Genomic DNA, 17,252 nt, shown 5'->3' with positions numbered 1-17,252 from the left:
AGAGCAGCACCTTGGCAATGGCTACTGCTGTGGTTTGAATAAGAATGGCTTCCATAGGCCCATAAATTTGAATGTTTGGTCACAGGGAGTGGCATTCTTTGAAAGTGTCAGGTGTAGTAGCCTGTTGGAGAAAGTGTGTCACTGAGGATGGGCTTTGAGGTTTCAAAGGCCCATGACAAGGCTGGCGTCTCTCTCTTGGCCAGTGAATCAGGATATAGCTCTCAGCTATTTCTATAATGCCCCTGCTGCCTGGGTGCTGCCGTCCTTCCTTGCCATGATGTTGATAAATTAAACCTCTGAAACTGTAAGCAAGCCCCAATTAAGTGCTTTCTTTTATAAGAGTTGCCTTGGTCATGGTGTCTCTTCATAGAATAGAACACCAACTAAGACAGCTGTAGACCCTCAGAATAGCATGGAAGGGTGAGGGAGGGACTGTGGGGCCCACTCTTGGGTCTTGAAAGACACAAGGGGCTGGACCAGCAAAGGCATCTGTCATGCTGGCCTTAACTTTCACTGTGTCTCATCTTGGCTTGTCTAAGATGGGCCAAGAACATAGGTCAGCCCTGTTACATGAGGAGCCGTGGTGGCTCTTCCTGCTGATGGGGACTCTCACCACCAGATGGTCACAGAACCCTCACAGATGAGGTTCTCATCTGTAACGTGCAGAAAAGTAGGCTGTCCCTGCAAGCACTCTCTGTGGGAAGCCACACAGAACATCTGCCTGCTCCATGGAGGGCCAGTATCCTGATGGCTGCAACAGTACACTGGGGCTCCACTGGACTGTTTTCAGTCTTTTGTGACAGCTGGGGACTTCTTGTTCCTGTGGGCATGTGAACACTTGGCATTCTCCTGGAGGCCAAGCTACTGTTGGTGGCCTTTTCAAGTCATGGTTATTGTGTAAAGCCTTACCCAAGTCAGTAGCATGCCAGGAGCAATGGCACCTCCCTTGTAGGACTGCTGGGGATGAAGTGAGACAACATGAAGAAGTGGTTGGTGCAACACCTGGTATGCAGCTGTGTAGCTGAAGCTTTCCTGTGTCCCACCTGGCCCATGGTCAAGACAAATCTCTCCCACCCACCCATCCTGCAGCCGCTCAGACCCAAATAAACACACACAGGCTAATACTATTTTTAAATTATGGCCACGGCAGGCTCCTTGCTATCTAACTCTTATATCTTAAGTTAACCCATTTCTATTAATCTGTAAGTTGCCACGTGGCCGAGGCTTACCGGTCTGCCAGCATGTTGTTCCTTTGGTGGCGTCTGGCATCTGCCTTGCCTCTCCTTTCTCTTCCTGTCTATCTGGTTTTTTTTGTTTTTTGTTTTTTTTTGGGTTTTTCGAGACAGAGTTTCTCTGTGTTAACAGTCCTGGCTGTCCTTTGTAGACCAGGCTGGCCTCGAACTCACAAAGATCCACCTGCCTCTGCCTCCCAAGTGTTGGGATTAAAGGCGTGCACCACCATGCCCGGCAAGGCTCTTCCTGTCTATCTGTTTGGATTTTCTGCCTGCCTCTAAGCTGCCCTACCATTGGCCAAATGGCTTTATTTATCAACCAATCAGAGCAACATATTTTCACAGCCTACAGAAAGACATTTCCTCATCACTTCCCCTTTTCTGTCTAAACAAAAGGAAGGTTTTAACTTTGACCTCACAGAGGTCAAGGTTTTCTGATACAGAAAAGCCCTTTGTTCTAATTACATGCTCTGCAACCCACCTGTCCTCCAGCGGCTTGCATTTGGGTACCCAAGGACCCAGGAGTATGGTGCTCGTTTGTTTATCTCACTGACTCCCCCATGTGGCTTTGATCAGTGACTCTCCCTAGACCCCGGGTACCCTGTCTATAGAATTCAAGAGAGAGATGGTGAAGTCAGGTTTCTGCCGTCAGATGGTCCCGAGGTCTGTCATTATCCAGGTAATTCCATCGTGTGGGGGATTCCTTGACTATGGATAGGGAGGTTGTCTGTGTCTCCCTAAACATGACTCAGAGCAGCAGCTCTGCTACTGTATGGGCATGCCCGACCTGAGTTCCCACCAGGCAAGGGAAAAGATACCAAATTCCAATTGCTTTGGACCAAAGAGAGAAATACACCCACCTGCCTGTGTGAGGATACTTTCCCTGGGAGCAGGGCTCCAGGTTTTCTTTTCCTGGTTGGCAGCTGAGGATGCTATCCTATTTCAAGGTGTGACTAATCAGGTGCCGAGGGCCTTGCCCCACCTTGGGAGCCCAGTGACCATCATCCCCTCCGGGGCCGTGAAAACACTGACTTGACTTTGCTATCTGCTTTTCTGAATTGTGGAATAATTCTTCACCAGCGTGTGGGTTAAACCAGAGCCTGTGGGCACCAGCCAGAGAGTTTTGATGGAAGCTTATCATGGGCTGCCAGCAACTCCATTTCTGACTAGGGCACTACTGTGGGATGTTCTGTATGTTAAATGTGTTGATCTGATTGGTTAATAAATAAAACACTGATTGGCCAGTAGCCAGGCAGGAAGTATAGATGGGACAAGGAGAGAGGAGAATTCTGGGAACAGGAAGGCTGAGTCAAGAGAGACACTGCCAGCCTCCACCATGACAAGCAAGATGTAAGGTACCAATAAGCCACGAGCCACGTGGCAACTTATAGACTAATAGAAATGGGTTAATTTAAAATAGAAGAACTAGATAACAAGAAGCCTGCTGCGGCCATACAGTTTGCAAGCAATATAAGTCTCTGTGTGTTTACTCAGTTGGGTCTAAGCAGATGTGGGACTGGTGGGTGAAAGAGATTTGTCCTGACCGTGGGCCAGGCAGGACCAGGAAAACTACATCTATAGGGCACCTTTGCTTCCCATGTAACCAAGAATACTTCTGTGTTTGGCTGACTTGGTGAGTGGCCAACATGGACAAGCCAACCTTCTGGCCTTCCTTGTTTTGGACATTCTCATCCTACCTGGGTGGCCACACAGTCAAAGCAGAGGAGACAAGCAGATGGTCCCCTGCCATTGGATGTGATGTACCATTTCTCTGAGGGTCAGAGCCCCCATTGCAGCTTGAGCTATTGTATCAAGGGGTGGCGAGCTTGTTCAACGTCTGCATGAGTCCTCTGTGGGGGCAACAGGGTGTGACCATAGAGTTCACTTTGTGGCTTTGGGGAGATGTAAAGGCATGGCTTCCAGAAGTTCCAGAAGTTCTCTGAGTCCTTTGGATCACCTTCTCTCCCAGGGAGAACAGGTTGAGTATGGTTCGCATACCTAATGGTCTATGGCTCTCAGTTCTCTTGACCTGGAAAATACAAGCAAGTCCCAATTTTACCAAGGAGAATGTCCATGGGAGGCATCCTGAGCTAGGGAATTGGGGAATCAGACCTTCTCATTTTTTTTTATTTAAAATTTGAGTTTCTTGTGAAATTCGCCATTATAATCACTGAAGGGCATCGGGTGGAAACGAATCGGGGGTTTACCAAAGGAGTCATGGCTGTGGATATAACCTCAGGGTTTATCAGCCAGAAATGATACTTCAGCCCACCAGGAAGAATGCAGAGGCAGGAGAGAGGGTCTGAGGATCCAGTGCTGCATTACATGTCAGAATCCCATTGAACAGATGAACTGCCTATTGATGTGATGCTGGATGCTTCTCCTTAGCGAGCTGGCAGCAAGTGGGCTTCCAGCTTGAAAAGGACTGAGAGGAGCTGGTGGGCTCTGAAGTCTACACACTGTGGAGATGAAGGGAAGAGAAGGCACCTTCTTCTCTTGGCCGCCAAGGGCTAGGCTCAAGGGTTCCTCAGCACCATGTCGCTGACTCATTTCCCTCTTGAGATGGAGTCCAGATCAGTATGCCCTTCTCTTCAGAGATGCCAACACTCTTCATCCTCTCTTTGGATAGCCCACTTTGCTGGCTGTGAGAGACCCTCCCACCCTCCCAGGAACTTCAGAGCCTCCTGTTTATGGCTCTCATGTTGCTTTAAAACTAAGTCTTTATCTGTGGGAGGAAATTGATGACTTATCCTTTGAACTTACAGACACATCATAAGAGGGATATGAAGAAGACAAAATCTAGAAAAGCCAGTGCTAGCCTTCTTTAGTTTTAAGACCAATTTTCAGAGCACCTTATTATATATGTTTACTGGGAAATGTTCAAACATTGTAGGGTTTGCTTTTAAGAAGGTAAAAGCAGCTGTCCTCAGCTGTGCAGTGAGGGGACACCATCACCATTGTTAGCCCTTTGTTCAGCTCCTCCTGTAGAACTTTTCTTGACATCAAGGTGTGCAAATAAGTTTGTGTGCATCACCTAAGCATTTCTTCAAGTAATTAAATACTTCAAAAAGCAGCATTTTTAAAGGTGGTATAATCACACATCAGATTGTACATCAAACCACATTTTATATAGAAAATCCCACATTCTTGGGCATCTCCCCGCTAACAAAGAATCAGCATTGGTTACCTGGTGGCCTCCGGCTTATTATGGTTTGACTTTTGATAGCATGAAAGTGAATATACATTAAGCAGAAACTATATGTATGAGTGTGTGTGTGTGTGTGTGTGTGACTGCATGTGTAAGCATGTGAGTTTGCAAGTACCTGTGTGTAAGAGCGTGTACGTGTGTGAGCCTGTGAATATATGTGAAAGTTGAGTATTCAAATGAGCAATTGTGAGTATATTACTGTGTAAGTGTGAGTACATGATTGTATGGGTATGTGAGTTCATGAATGTGCAAGTGAGAATGTATGTGAATGAGTGAGTGTAAGAATGATGTGTGAGTTTGCAAGTGTGTGGATGAGCAAGTTTGTGTAAGTATGCAATTGAGCAAGTATGAGTATGTGAGTGTGTGTGGGGGTGAGTGTTGGAGCATGCATGCATGCAAGTGGAGGCCAGAGTCCACCTTAGTGCTGTTTGTCAGGCATTCTCTACTTTGTCTGTCACTGGTCTGGAGCTCACCAGACAGAGCAGGCTGGCTGCCCAGCCAACCCAGGGCTCCACCTGTCTCTGCCTCTGCAGCACTGGGATCACAAGTGTGTGCCACCGTGCTTGGCTTCTCAAAGTGGGTTATTAGGATTGAATGTGAGTCTCACACTTGGACAGCAAGCATTTTAGAGACTGAGCCATTCCTCAGCTGGAAGGTGACTTTTAAAAATAAGTGTCTGCCAGACACTTTCATTCCTTTTTCTTCTTCCTCCTTTATCTTTCTTTCCTTAGAAGTTCACCCAGTATTATAGAAGTGAAGAATAAGACTGGAAACATATGTAGCTAATACATCTGGCTTTCTATACGTGAGAGTTTAATAGTGTTGTCACACCTCCTAGTAAAATGTAGTCTTTATTTACTTACTATTAACCAGAATAAATGCATGTACACATTAAATTGTTTAAGTGTGAAAGGCAGATGTCACTAGCTGGTGGTCAGCAGAAACGTGACAGTATACAATATACTGTCCAGGGCTGGGAGGTTATAGGTGAGCTACAGTATTGCTAATAAATTTCTTGGGTGCCTACTGTGTGCAGGTGATATTGTGGAGACATCTCTGGACCACTGCTAGTGCCTCTGTGGGTGTCATAATAGAAATACAGCAGCCCTCAGGGACCAAGAATGAGCCACTGGCATCCCAGAAGCTTTCAACAGAGGGTCACAGGTGAGTGATGGTACCTGTCTGTCTTACAATGCTCAGTCCCATGTTACAGTGAATGAGGGCAGTTTGGGGTCAGTTTAAGAGGCAACAGAGTCCTATCATGGCAGAGACACATGCTACTTGCAAAAGGGTGGGAGGAACATGGGGGAACGTGTCTGATGCTGGATACCGGGAAGGCCAGTACTCCAAGCATGTCTGAAGGAAACAATTAGCTCAAGAGGATATCCAGAGACCTGAGAATGGCCTGGAGTATGCCAGGAGGGCTGACACTTGCTCTCAGCACCTCCACATGTGTGTGGATAAGTGGGTCACCTCCTAAAAGACCAAGAGGCTGCATCAATTTCAGAGAAGTCACCATCAACATCTGGTCCCTGTGTAGGTGATTTTCACAGACACGTCTGGGAACTTTAAAAAAAATCCTATATGACAAACTGGCTGCTCATTAATAAATAGCCACCACAATGGCTGGTGGAGAAAATGCTTTGCTGTTTATTTTTGTCTTCCAAATAGTTTGGGCACAGATCTGGTTGTCATGGTGTCTGGGAAGTATAGAGAGACAGCATCCCTGTATCCATAGACAACACACAGTGCTGTGTTTGGGCTGGTGCACTGAGGTGGATGTGTCAGAGAGCAGAGACAGCCCCTCACAGATCTTATGGCTTGAAGATGACCTGAACCCCCCTCCCCAGGCTAATGTGTATGAACACTTGGTCTGCACACAGTGGCACTATTTGGGGAGGGCATGGAACCTTTAGGACAGGGGGCTTAGCCTGAGGAAGTGGGCTGCTGGGGATGGACCCTGGTTCCTCATTTGAACTCCTTCTCTTCTTGTACTATTGAGATGTGAGGAGGTGAGGTGTCATACCCGCAGGCTCTTGCCTCCTCTCCCGCTTGGTGGGCTGTATCTCTCAAAGCTGTGAGGAGCCAGAATGCACCTCTCCTCCCTGAAAGCCACTTCTTGTCAGGTGTTTGGTCACAGTGACTAGGAAAGTAACGAGCAAGGACACCTTGGCAGCATGAAGTTGATCTGAGTTTTTACAAAGTCTCGGGGTTAGTCAGGGGATGTGGCGTGGCATGTGCAAGGCCTTGGATTCCATCCCCAGCACAGCAAAAATGAAACTGACTAACTGCAAGTCTGGGACCCGACACTTGGTATCTGGGCAGTGAAAACTGCAAAAACGGCCACATGAAAGCAAGTTTGGGGTTTCTCAGAGATACCTCCACCTTCAGCAAGAGTTACAAGTGGGGGAGGATGAGCCTAGACATTTGGACTCCGGGTAACAGATAATGGAGAGGCAATTGACTCCACCAGAATGCTCAGGACCAAGTTCCTGGACTCCTACCACATTGGTCAGATTGACATGTGAGCCCTATGGCTTCCAGGGAGTCAATTCCACTGTGGTGCCATCAGCTGGGAACATGATTGAACAGGATCCATTCTTGGGGGAAGAGAGAAGCTTGTTTGGACTTGTGCAAGTTTCAGTGTTTGTAGGTTACCCAAGGGACCTGATACATCAGTGGCTTGGTCGGTTGCTCAGGGAGGCATCGTGACCTCAACTTCAGACTTGGTTATCTCGGACATAGCCAGGAGATGGCTCTCATCCCAAACACAGGTTAGGTCAGCTAGCAGGGCATGTGCAAGGCCCAGTCTGACCTGGACGGAGTTCAGTGTGGTAGCCAGAGAAAGGCAATTGTGACAATCACTGAATAACACAGCTGGACAATGAGTCCACTCCACTCACCAGGATCTTCCTCACTCTGCAGGGTTTGCTAAACACAGTCACATGCCAGCTACCCCTGGCTTAGGGTGATATTATGTTTTATAAATCAGGAAACTGAAGCACAAAAAAAATTTAGATTAAGTAGCCATTAGACAGCCAGGACAGAGGTAGCATCTCCCTCTTTTTCCTAGTCATCACTTTTCTCTCAAAAAGGTCTCTCTCTGTGGCTCAAGCTGGCCTTGATCTTTCTGCCTTAGCCTTCTGAGTGCTGGGGCACAGGCATCCCCTTTCTCCCTAAATTATGCGACAACCTTCTTGTCCTGAAGCCAGATTTTTAGGTGATTGACATGAGTTAGAATTCCCAGAATTTTTTTTCTAGTTGCTTGGAAAAATAGTGCCAGTATTGATCAGTTCTCAGAAATGGAAGGTAAGAACCTATTACTGAAGACATACCACCCACTTTGGACAAAGCAACTGAGCTGGAATTGACCTGGAAGCCTCCTTCTGGAGGACTAGCTTGCACAATACCAGAAGGAGCCATATAAGCTTCCAAGAAAGAAAAGGAGATCAATAGTTTTACCCAACTATAATGCTTATATACCACAACAAATACCCATAGCATCAAAGGTATACCAGTGGTACTTCTATCCCAGGGGTAACCAACAGCTGTCTAATTGTATTTAAAGTCCACTTGATAGGAGGGAATTCATGCTTGGTGTTGGAAACTTAATCCACTCCCTGTGGCTGGTGGGGTTATAACCTTAGAGGAGAATCTACCACTGCTACTTCTGTGAACTAGTATAACTGCTAACTCTGTTCTAAATACTGATCCTTGTGTCCATAAGCACAGTTCCCACTGCTCATCAAAGGGGCTTCTTTCTGCGGCAGATGGAGACCATCCTCGAAAGTCACGACTGGTCAAACCACAGAGAACAATTGACCCTGACCGTGAGGTACCCAGCACCACGTGACACATCTACAACACACCCTCTACATCGAAGGCTCAGGGAACTTTTTGGAACATAGGACAGAAAGACTGTAAGAGCCCAGGGACCAAGATGGGTGCTGGGAGGTAGTGTCTTCTACATATGTCAGAGAAGTTGTACCCATGAAGTCTCAACAATATGGCTAGCTAAGCAAGACTAGAAAAATGACACAACCAATTGACGTGTCAATGGGGTTGGAGGAAATGTCACAGGGCCCCCATCCCTGGATGCCTAGATAAAGAGCTGTAGATAATCGCTGCTGTGAGAGGAGGGACAATCAGTATTCTTCAGGACTGAGGCCCTTGATAGATTATCCAATCCCCTCTGGTCAGCACTAAACACATATGTACATATGAGTAATGCTAAATGAACTCAGTAGATTGTGTTTATTAATTTATATGTGAATATATATGTAACCATTGTAAATAATAAGAGATCATGAGTTTGAGAAGGAATTGGGGGACAGAGGAGGAGTTGGAGGGAAGAAAGGGGTGGAAATGATACAAATACAGAACTCATATATGAAATTCTAAAGAATAAATTTTAAAAAAGAATAAAAAATAGTGGCAATAGCATAGAAATTGTTTCGTGCAGGCATCTGGAGCAATATTGATGTTCAGAGAGTGCAGATTGAATGTGCCAGCAGGTAAGTATAGCCTATATTAGCAATAATGTGAATCATGTATTTAACATAATTGGAAATGCATTTTTCCCCGTGGAAGTGGGAAATAATGAGAATTTTCATAGTGGAGTCCTCATGCAAAGAGATGCATATAGACTTCTTGGGCTCCCGTGGTTTCAAAGTCATTGTCATGGCAAGCTTCAAGTGAAGGTGGCGGTTCCATGGGGAGTCGGAGGGTCTCAGAACCCAGATGGGCTTCCTCCTTATTGCTGATCCCAATGCTTTTAGCCTTTCTGAAGTTGTGCTTGAATAAAGCAATGTCTTTGGGATGTCTGCTCATGGCTGGAATGTTAGAGCTATGAAAGTTCCACCTTAAAGAGTGCCAGGAAGTCTGCCACAAGCTTCTCTCAGTCTGTCCTCCGTGTCTGGGGCTGACATCAGAAGCCATAGATAGCAGTTATGACTGTCATTCATTCTGTATGAGGACACAGGACATGTGCTTCTGAATTTGGCTTCCCACTGGCCAGGAGTGTGGGAAGTTGGGGGGTTGAGAAAGTAGAGAACATTCAAGTCTTCCTTGGGACAGGCTCAGGCCTTCCTGCATGCCTCATTTGGTCTTGTTTCTAGAGTGGTATGAATGACCTGTGTTTTAGGTATGCTTTAGGTAAGGAACCCAAGACAGGGAGGAGGGATGTGGCTAGCTCAAGGCTGCTCCCATGCCTAGCTATAAACTCTGAATCAACCATCCATGCCTGTGTGGATCCCTGTGTGGGATGGTGTTCTCTTGGGGCTTCTGTTTATGCCAGGTCTGTGCTTTGTAATGGGTTGTGAGCACGGGGCAGTGGGCTCAGATGGCTCCCAAAGCCCCTTCTTTGCCAAGCTACGTTTCCTTCTTACCTCATTTGCCTCCTTGTGAAAAACTTCTCCCTCTTCAGAGATCTCTTTCCATGTCTATTTCACACAACCCAATTTCTAAAATTTCCCCAATTTGCAGAGTTCTTTCCCTCTTCCCTTATTTTATTTTTAGTCTACTTATTTGTCCATTTATCCATTCTTTATTCCATGTGACTGGTATTTCATTGGCTAAATACTTTTTGGTCCCTGTTAGATATTAAGTCCCGAGAATATGGAATGGGAAGGCAGTGCCATGGCCTTTGACATCATTTTGTAGTCAGGAAGGCCCATCTCACTCACAGTGGCACAGGAATGGTAAGTGCTATAATAAAATGCATGAGCCTCATAGCACTAGTTTTGCTAGAGTTGAGGGGAAGGGTCAACGATGTAGGGGTTAGAGATTTGGAGGCAAAACTTCAAAATTATGTAGAAACATCAAAAAAGGAAAACTGAATCCATTCCAGGTAGCCCTGAAGGATATTTTTTTTTCCCCAGAGGAAGTATGGACTTCAGAATTCACAATGTGCTCAAAGTTTCTTCTCTGTATAGCTGCTGAAAGGGAGGGGGGAGAGAGAGAGAGAGAGAGAGAGAGAGAGAGAGAGAGAGAGAGAGAGGACAGAGACAACAGAGACAGGGAGACAGACAGACAGAGGGAGACAGAGAGACAGAGAGAGAAACACAGAGACAGAGACAGACAGAGGGAGATAGTGAGACAGAGAAACAGAGACAGACAGAGGGAGACAGTGAGACAGAGAGACAGAGACAGAGAGAAACACACACACACACACACACACACACACACACACACACACACACACACACACACAAACACAAACAACCTTCAATGTTTATCCACATAGCAGCCACAGAAGCCATAGACAGAGTCTGAAGAACATGTGGATCAGCTCTGTATCCTACCTCACTGGTGTCACTCTTCACAGGAGGCAGGATCAAGTCCCTACAAGGAGTGAAGCAAAGTATCCAGCTGCTTCCTTATCCACAGTATCCATAGTGTCAGCCCCTCAGGCCTGGCAATGAGATAGAAAGTCCCATGTTTTACATACTGTAATGCAGTATGCAATTACAGTGATCCTGTTCCTGTTCATGCCATTTCACACGAGGGCCATGTGCATTGGCCGAGTTCAGTATTTGTGGAGGGTTCTAGAACCAATCCCCCTAACAATAGCTCTAACCTCCATTAGTGGTCCTTCCCCTCAACTCTAGCAGAATTAATGCTGTGGATGCTGGCACACATCTATGCACGCAGAGTTCAGTGTTAGCCTTCATGCTGGTGTCCAGAGGTCTTGGAGTACGTCTCCCATAGACACACAGGACTCTGTCTTCCCAGGATAAGCCCAGCCTTACAGGTCCTGCTTCCAGAACCCCTGTGTGCCACAGGAAGAACAGTGGGGGCTCCAGATGACTGATACCCGATCTCTAAGGGCTCTGGATGCCAGGGGTTTAAATCTAAGCACCTGCAGGCATCTCACTAGAGGGGGCTTGTCTGTTCTTTAGCCTTGTTTGATCCAAGATGCCTGGACTGAGGCAATGTGACTTCACTTCCTCTACCTGTGTCTTCCCCAGTGTCTGGATGTCTGTTCTCACACCACCCTTCCCTCCTAGCATGGTGTCTCTACTCTTATGAGGACACTGATCCTGTGGATTAGGGCCCATTCCAATGACATCTCAGCTCATGACTTCTGCAAAGGCCCCCATTTCCAAATGAGGTCATGTTGATGGCAGCTAGGATGACAACATATCCTTTTGGGGAACACAGTTACGCCCCTGATGTCTATCCCCATTTCAGGGAGGCCAGAGGCCAGACTGAGCCAGAATCCCTCGGTGCCCTAGAGACATGCAGCCAGGACTCACTTTGGATGTTCCTGAGCTTGGAAAGTTCTGGATTCATTGTCATTGTGGTTATGGGAAGAAGGGAGGGGGCTTGGGGGAGGGGACTGGAGAGGGACAGAGAGAATGAGAGAAAGAGGGAGAGAGGGAAGGAGACTGAGATCTCATGGTTCACATTTAGAGATAATTCTGACAATAATTCCATGAGTCACAGTCAAGGTGAAACCAGCCAGTTAGATATTGTCCTCATAGAATGAATGACCTGACCTTGAACTGTTCCTGGAATAAGGTGGGTTCTTCCGTCTCCTGGGTCTAGTTCTAGATGGAATCAAAGAAGCCCTTGAGAAATCTGATCCTCAGGTTGTCAAGGAGACACCCTGATGCTCATAGGATCAAACCTACCAGTGAAAATTTAAAAATGTTACTAGGAAGCAGAGCACCGGCTTTTCTATCCAGACGGGACCCACCTACCCTGGGTAATGACGGCCTCTCTTAAAAGTCCCTTTGTCCAGGTGATGGGGTCTGAGAAGTCCTCAGACACGTGCAGTCTCTTTCCCAGTAGAGCCTCAATTCATTAAAACACAGGCCCCCTGCACCGTGCAGCCAGTCGCGAGAGCCGTTAGCAGTGAATTTGGCTGGAATTGACAGGAGCCCCGGGGGAGGGAGGCTTGCAGATGGAGGGGGAGGGGACCAAGGTCCACAGCGGCATCAGCGCCCGCATCAACATCGACTCCATAATTTTGTTCGGAGAGGTCCCTGAATATCTCCAAATCCCCTTCAAAACAACAAAGGGTGATGTCTGGGTCTGTGGATTAGAGAAATCCTGAAATAATTAGCTCACTTAGCAGGGCTTGTCCAAGCACCTGCTGCTGTGAGCAGGCCGTGTGGGGGAGGGGCAGCTCGGGGACCGGGGTGGGGGTGGGGAGACCCGCGGCAATTTCAGGCTTTTTGTAGCAATGACATACGGGCAGCTGGTCAGGCTCCTGTGCTGCTACCCCGGGGGCTGAGCAGAGTCCCAGGAGAGGAGTGGGGCCGTGGCCTCACGGGGTGTGTGTGTGTGTGTGTGTGTGTGTGTGTGTGTGTGTGTGTGTGTGTGTGTGTGCGTGCGCGCACACTCAGAACATGTTCCCTATATGAAGCTTCACGGCATATGCAGGTGATCCTGGGGACACAATGTGCCCAGGGTGGTGATGGAGACCCTGTGTGCACACGTGTGGCTCTTCCAGGTGACTGGCGACATAAAGACCCCTGTTAGTGCCTGTCCTAAAACAGAGTTTCCTGACCTCCACGTATGCCTGCTTCCTAGAGAATGGACACAGGTTACAGGGAGCTCCAGGGATGGAGTGTGTTAGGGACATATGACATATTTCAGGAGCTGCCCTGCAGGGCAGGGCCCTCGTGTGCTCACCTGTGTGGGGATGCTGGAGGCCTCCGCACCCCTGCAGGAAGGTGGCCTGGACCCCAGTCCTCCCTAACTCTGGCAGCAGGGTCCTGGCTCAGTTTTCCCTTTAGGGCGCTCTTCTCTATTTCATTTATTTATATTTTTATTAGCGTGCATGAAGTATATGACAATAGGCTTTATTACATTTTCATACATGTCTATACTTGGATCTTATCTTTTCTCTCCTCAGTCTTGCATATCCCCTTCCTCTTCCTAGATATTCTCCTTCCTGCTCACTCCACTGTGCATGTGTGTGTGTGTGTGTGTGTGCATCCATGCATGTGAATGTGCATGTGTGCACACGTGTGTATGTGTGTGCACACACATGTGTAGGTATAGGCATGTGTGTGCAGATGTGTGTGAGTGTATTCATGCGTGCATGTGTGTGTGATTGAGCACGCTCATGTGTATGTACCAGAATTTAATAAAATCTACTTACAGAGGCCCACGGCCTCACTGTAGCTGCTGTGAAGAACATGTCTCTTTGTCTCCAGCAGCCACGAACGGCTGAGGATGCTCTGCATGCACCCATGGCAGCCTTTCTGTTCACCCCCAGAGCACTGTGGCTGGGGAGACAAATGGCCAGTGGGGAGAAAGGGCTGTGATGTCATGGGCATGATGTCATGGGTATGATGATGTCATGGGTATGATGTCATGGGCATGGCTCTCAGGACAGAGAAGACGGGGTGGGGACGGGGCAAAGCAGGTAAAAGGCAAGTCCAGGGTGTCGGGAGGAAGAGGATAAGACAACATGATAGCACGGGGATGTGGTGGGTTCAGCTCTGAGACCCGTCAGGTCCGATGGGTCCTTGGCGGCTGATGGGAAGAGAGTGGCGTGGAGCAGGGGAGACTGTGTCATGCTTGCCCTGTGGTAGTTCTGGGTCTCAGCCTGGTGACCTGGTGATCACCGCGGCCCAGGTAGTCACGGGGGTCACTGCACGTGTGAATCGGTCTTTGCTTGGCATCTGGCCTGGACAGTGTGAGGACAGGGATGGTGACCTCCTGAGGTCATGCCCCCCCCCCCCCCCCCCCCCCCCCCGTCGTCCTTCTGGGATCTGTGGCCCTGACACGGACCACAGGGCAGAGACAATCACAGCCACTGCCTCTAGTCAGCGTGTGATGACGGATGTGCACACAAGTATTTGTGTTTTACATGTTTGCAGTATGCAATACCAAATGAATATGTGGTATGTGCCATGCCCATGTGTTTGTATGTCTCTGTGTGTTTTAAATGTGCATATATGTGCATGTAGGTACAAATATGTGGCCTGTATGTGTGTTGTGCATGTGTATGCATGTATTATGGATTATATCTGTGTGGTATCTGGTATTAATGGATGATATGATGTTGTGTATATGTTTTTCTATGTGTAATGTGTGCAATATAGCCTATGCACACATGTATGTGTATGACTATGGGTTGTACAGATGTGCCTAGTATGAGATATATGACATACTTATATGTACATATTTGTACATTGTATACATGCCTCTGTGATGTGTTGTATCCTTATATGTGGTATGCAAAGGTGTACATGGTGTGCATGTGTTTTATATGTGTGCACACATATCATGCATAATACAATACTTGGCCTAAGTGTGCATTACACACGTGCGAGTGTGTTTCATGCATGTGTTCGTGTTGTGATACACAGATATGACATATGCACCTGCTTGCATGTATAACTGCATTATGTGCGTTTCTGTGCACAGGTGTATGTACTGGTTGGACTCAGACACCGCAGTGTCCGGGTGAAGACTGGTGACCGCCGAGGTGCTTACTAGGGCTTTGCAGAGTCTGAGCTCACTGATGCTCACGCTCTGGCCTGGCTTCCGGTGTGGCCGTGGCAGGGGAACTGGTCGGTTTCCCGGGGTGGGACACAGTGTGCGTGTGGGTGCGCTGGCTGCTCTCTCAGGTGCGGCTAGGTCGGGAGCCCCGTCTGTCAGGCGGATGGCGCTCCGCCCATAAACTGTCAGCCGCAAATGCAAATGAAATTTCCGAACGGGCGCCTGGGGAGCCGGGGGCTTGGTCTCGCTGGTTTTATGGAAGGTTTACGAGAGACAGCAGAGCAGTGACCACGGGTTTGCAGAGGTGTCGGGACGGCGTGCCCTCCCTGTGTGTGCGCAGAGCCCGCCGCCCAAACCAGCCAGCAGCCCGCCTGCCTCACAGAGTTCGGCTTCCTTCTCCTGTTTTCGACTTCGATTTGTCCACACTGGCTGCACCCTTCCAGGGCGAGGGATCAGTCGCCTCCGGCACACGGAGGTTCCATTCTCCTCGGTTAACTGTGCTCGCTTCGGCGTGAAGCTGTAGATTGGGCCGCTGCTCCAGGTTTCTCCCAGACTGGAGTTTATAGAATCAGGTCACAGGCAGAAAAAGAATGGTCACAGCTCACAGACCGTCCTCCCGGGTAGGGACTAATGCTCGAATTAGGGACACAAGCCTCAGGGCTGGGAAGAGAGGCCCAGAGGCCTCGCCGCTCACCACAGATGAGACCCTGGGGAGCTACAGAACCTCTGGTCTTTGTAAAAATGGGCACAGTATTGTGGGCCTGGTGGGGTGTGTTAGAGACCACAGTGGGTCGGATGCAGGGAACTGGGAAGCAGGGAGAGGTCGGCCCCTGCAGTCATGCCCTAGCAAGGCCCTAGGTCTCTGCGGGGTCTCCCCGGGACTCCCCTCAAAGAGGAGAAACCTTCTCTTGGACATAAGACACCCTCTGACCCTGTGGGTGACCCTGGGGACTTTCTTAGGTGTCACTGCCCGTCCCTAAACTGCTCAGTGGTCATTCCCTCTTGACTACAGTAATCACGGTGCCACAGTAGTGCTGAAGCCACCATTCACAAAGCCCTCACCTGTGACCCCCGGGACGGTTGCTCTTTCAGGACTAAGGGCAGCTTCCAGCACATAGACCCAGTGGTTTCAGGCAACTTAAGACAATGCCAGTATCCTGACCTAAGTGAAGAGGGTAGGAAGATGCTAAGCAGGGCAGGTACCAGTGTTGGCCCTACTGGTCCTGATGTTATAAACTCAGATCAGCTGTCTGGGAAAGCCCCTCTTGGGAAGATAAGATTGGACATTTGGAATTATTAAACGAAGTCTGTGGTACTAGCTTAGCGTGTGAAAGATCCTTAACTGGAGGCAGACTTCAATTTCACCTCTCAGTTGACCTCCTGGTGATCATCAGAGGGTTCTTGATTGTCCCCAGTTCAAAGGCATTTTGGGGCAACACTCATGGCTTTGTCCTTTGTGTTCTTACCTCCCCTTGTTTCTGAAGGGTGGTGTAGGGATCTCTGTACTAGTGTGGTCCCTGGTGGGAGAAGAGACAGCGGTGTGGATGGAGCAGCAGCTGGGTGCACACTGTGGATGCACAAAGGTCAGACTCAGATTTTAGGTGAGCCTCCAGAGTTTGAGGTACCTTGGGTTTGCCTGTGAAATGTGGCCCTTTGAATGCCCTGTCCAGTAGAGAACTTTCCTCAGTTCATTGGACCCTGAGAGATTCCACATAGAATCTTTACATTTTAGTGTGGGGAAGAGAGGAGAAAACACTGAATTCTCTTCATCATGTTCCAGAGAGAGCAGAATTGAAGTAGAGACCTCGGCTGTGGCCGAGGAGACATGTGGGCTCCAGAAGGGCTGCAAGGGTGACACGTGTCTATAGGGCCTTCACCAGGAGGAGCAGGAGGGAGCCAAGTTCAGGCTTTCTGTGTGTAACTGGGCCAGACAGACACAGAGACTGACCATTTTTTGCTGGGTGGGCTATGGGACAGTCTGGCTTTGAAGAAGTAAAGGATGTCTGAACCATATGAGTTCACTGAAACCTGGAAGAGACACCTGACCTCTTGTGCATCACATTCACTGATGCCTAGAAGATTCACCTTGGCCATTTCAGGGAAGAAACAAGAGTTGACACAATTCTATTCCTCCATTTTTCTTTTCTTTGCTGGACAATGACAGGCGAGTCTTCTCTGAGCTTTGGTTTTATCACCTTGAAGCAGTGGAAGTCACACTTGCTCCTCCCTTGGTGATTTGAACTGAAGATCAGCGAGCTGGTGACAGCACCCATGACTTCATTCAAACACTGTGCAGATGGAGGCATGTGCCTTAGCTTAGGAGTCCATTTTCTCACATAATCAAGGACTTG

At 48.3% G+C, this 17,252-nt stretch overlaps 2 long non-coding RNA genes across 5 annotated transcripts in view; one reads left to right on the top strand and one right to left on the bottom strand.

Moving 5' to 3' along the window:
- Positions 1-17,252, top strand: part of LOC128115253 (uncharacterized) — a 310,255-nt gene that overhangs the window by 142,049 nt on the left and 150,954 nt on the right. Inside the window, exons 6-8 of one of the 4 annotated variants that reach the window (XR_008220050.1) lie at positions 5,477-5,604; positions 8,173-8,360; positions 8,903-8,954. This is a non-coding gene — a long non-coding RNA (uncharacterized LOC128115253). The remainder of the gene's footprint in view (positions 1-5,476; positions 5,605-8,172; positions 8,361-8,902; positions 8,955-17,252) is intronic. The other 3 variants (XR_008220049.1, XR_008220052.1, XR_008220051.1) reach the window with 3 other exon arrangements.
- Positions 1,158-12,540, bottom strand: LOC128115256 (uncharacterized). Its single transcript, XR_008220054.1, has 3 exons — positions 12,144-12,540; positions 10,743-10,852; positions 1,158-3,261 (listed from the first exon to the last, which is right to left on the bottom strand). It is a non-coding gene; the product is annotated as an uncharacterized LOC128115256 (long non-coding RNA).

The sequence above is a fragment of the Peromyscus californicus genome, unplaced genomic scaffold (genome assembly GCF_007827085.1).
Source record: "Peromyscus californicus insignis strain IS unplaced genomic scaffold, ASM782708v3 Scaffold_1__1_contigs__length_55948999, whole genome shotgun sequence".
Classification (NCBI taxonomy): domain Eukaryota; kingdom Metazoa; phylum Chordata; class Mammalia; order Rodentia; family Cricetidae; genus Peromyscus; species Peromyscus californicus.
The sequence above is the reverse complement of the archived record's forward strand: the minus strand, read 5'-3'. Positions and strand labels throughout refer to the sequence as shown.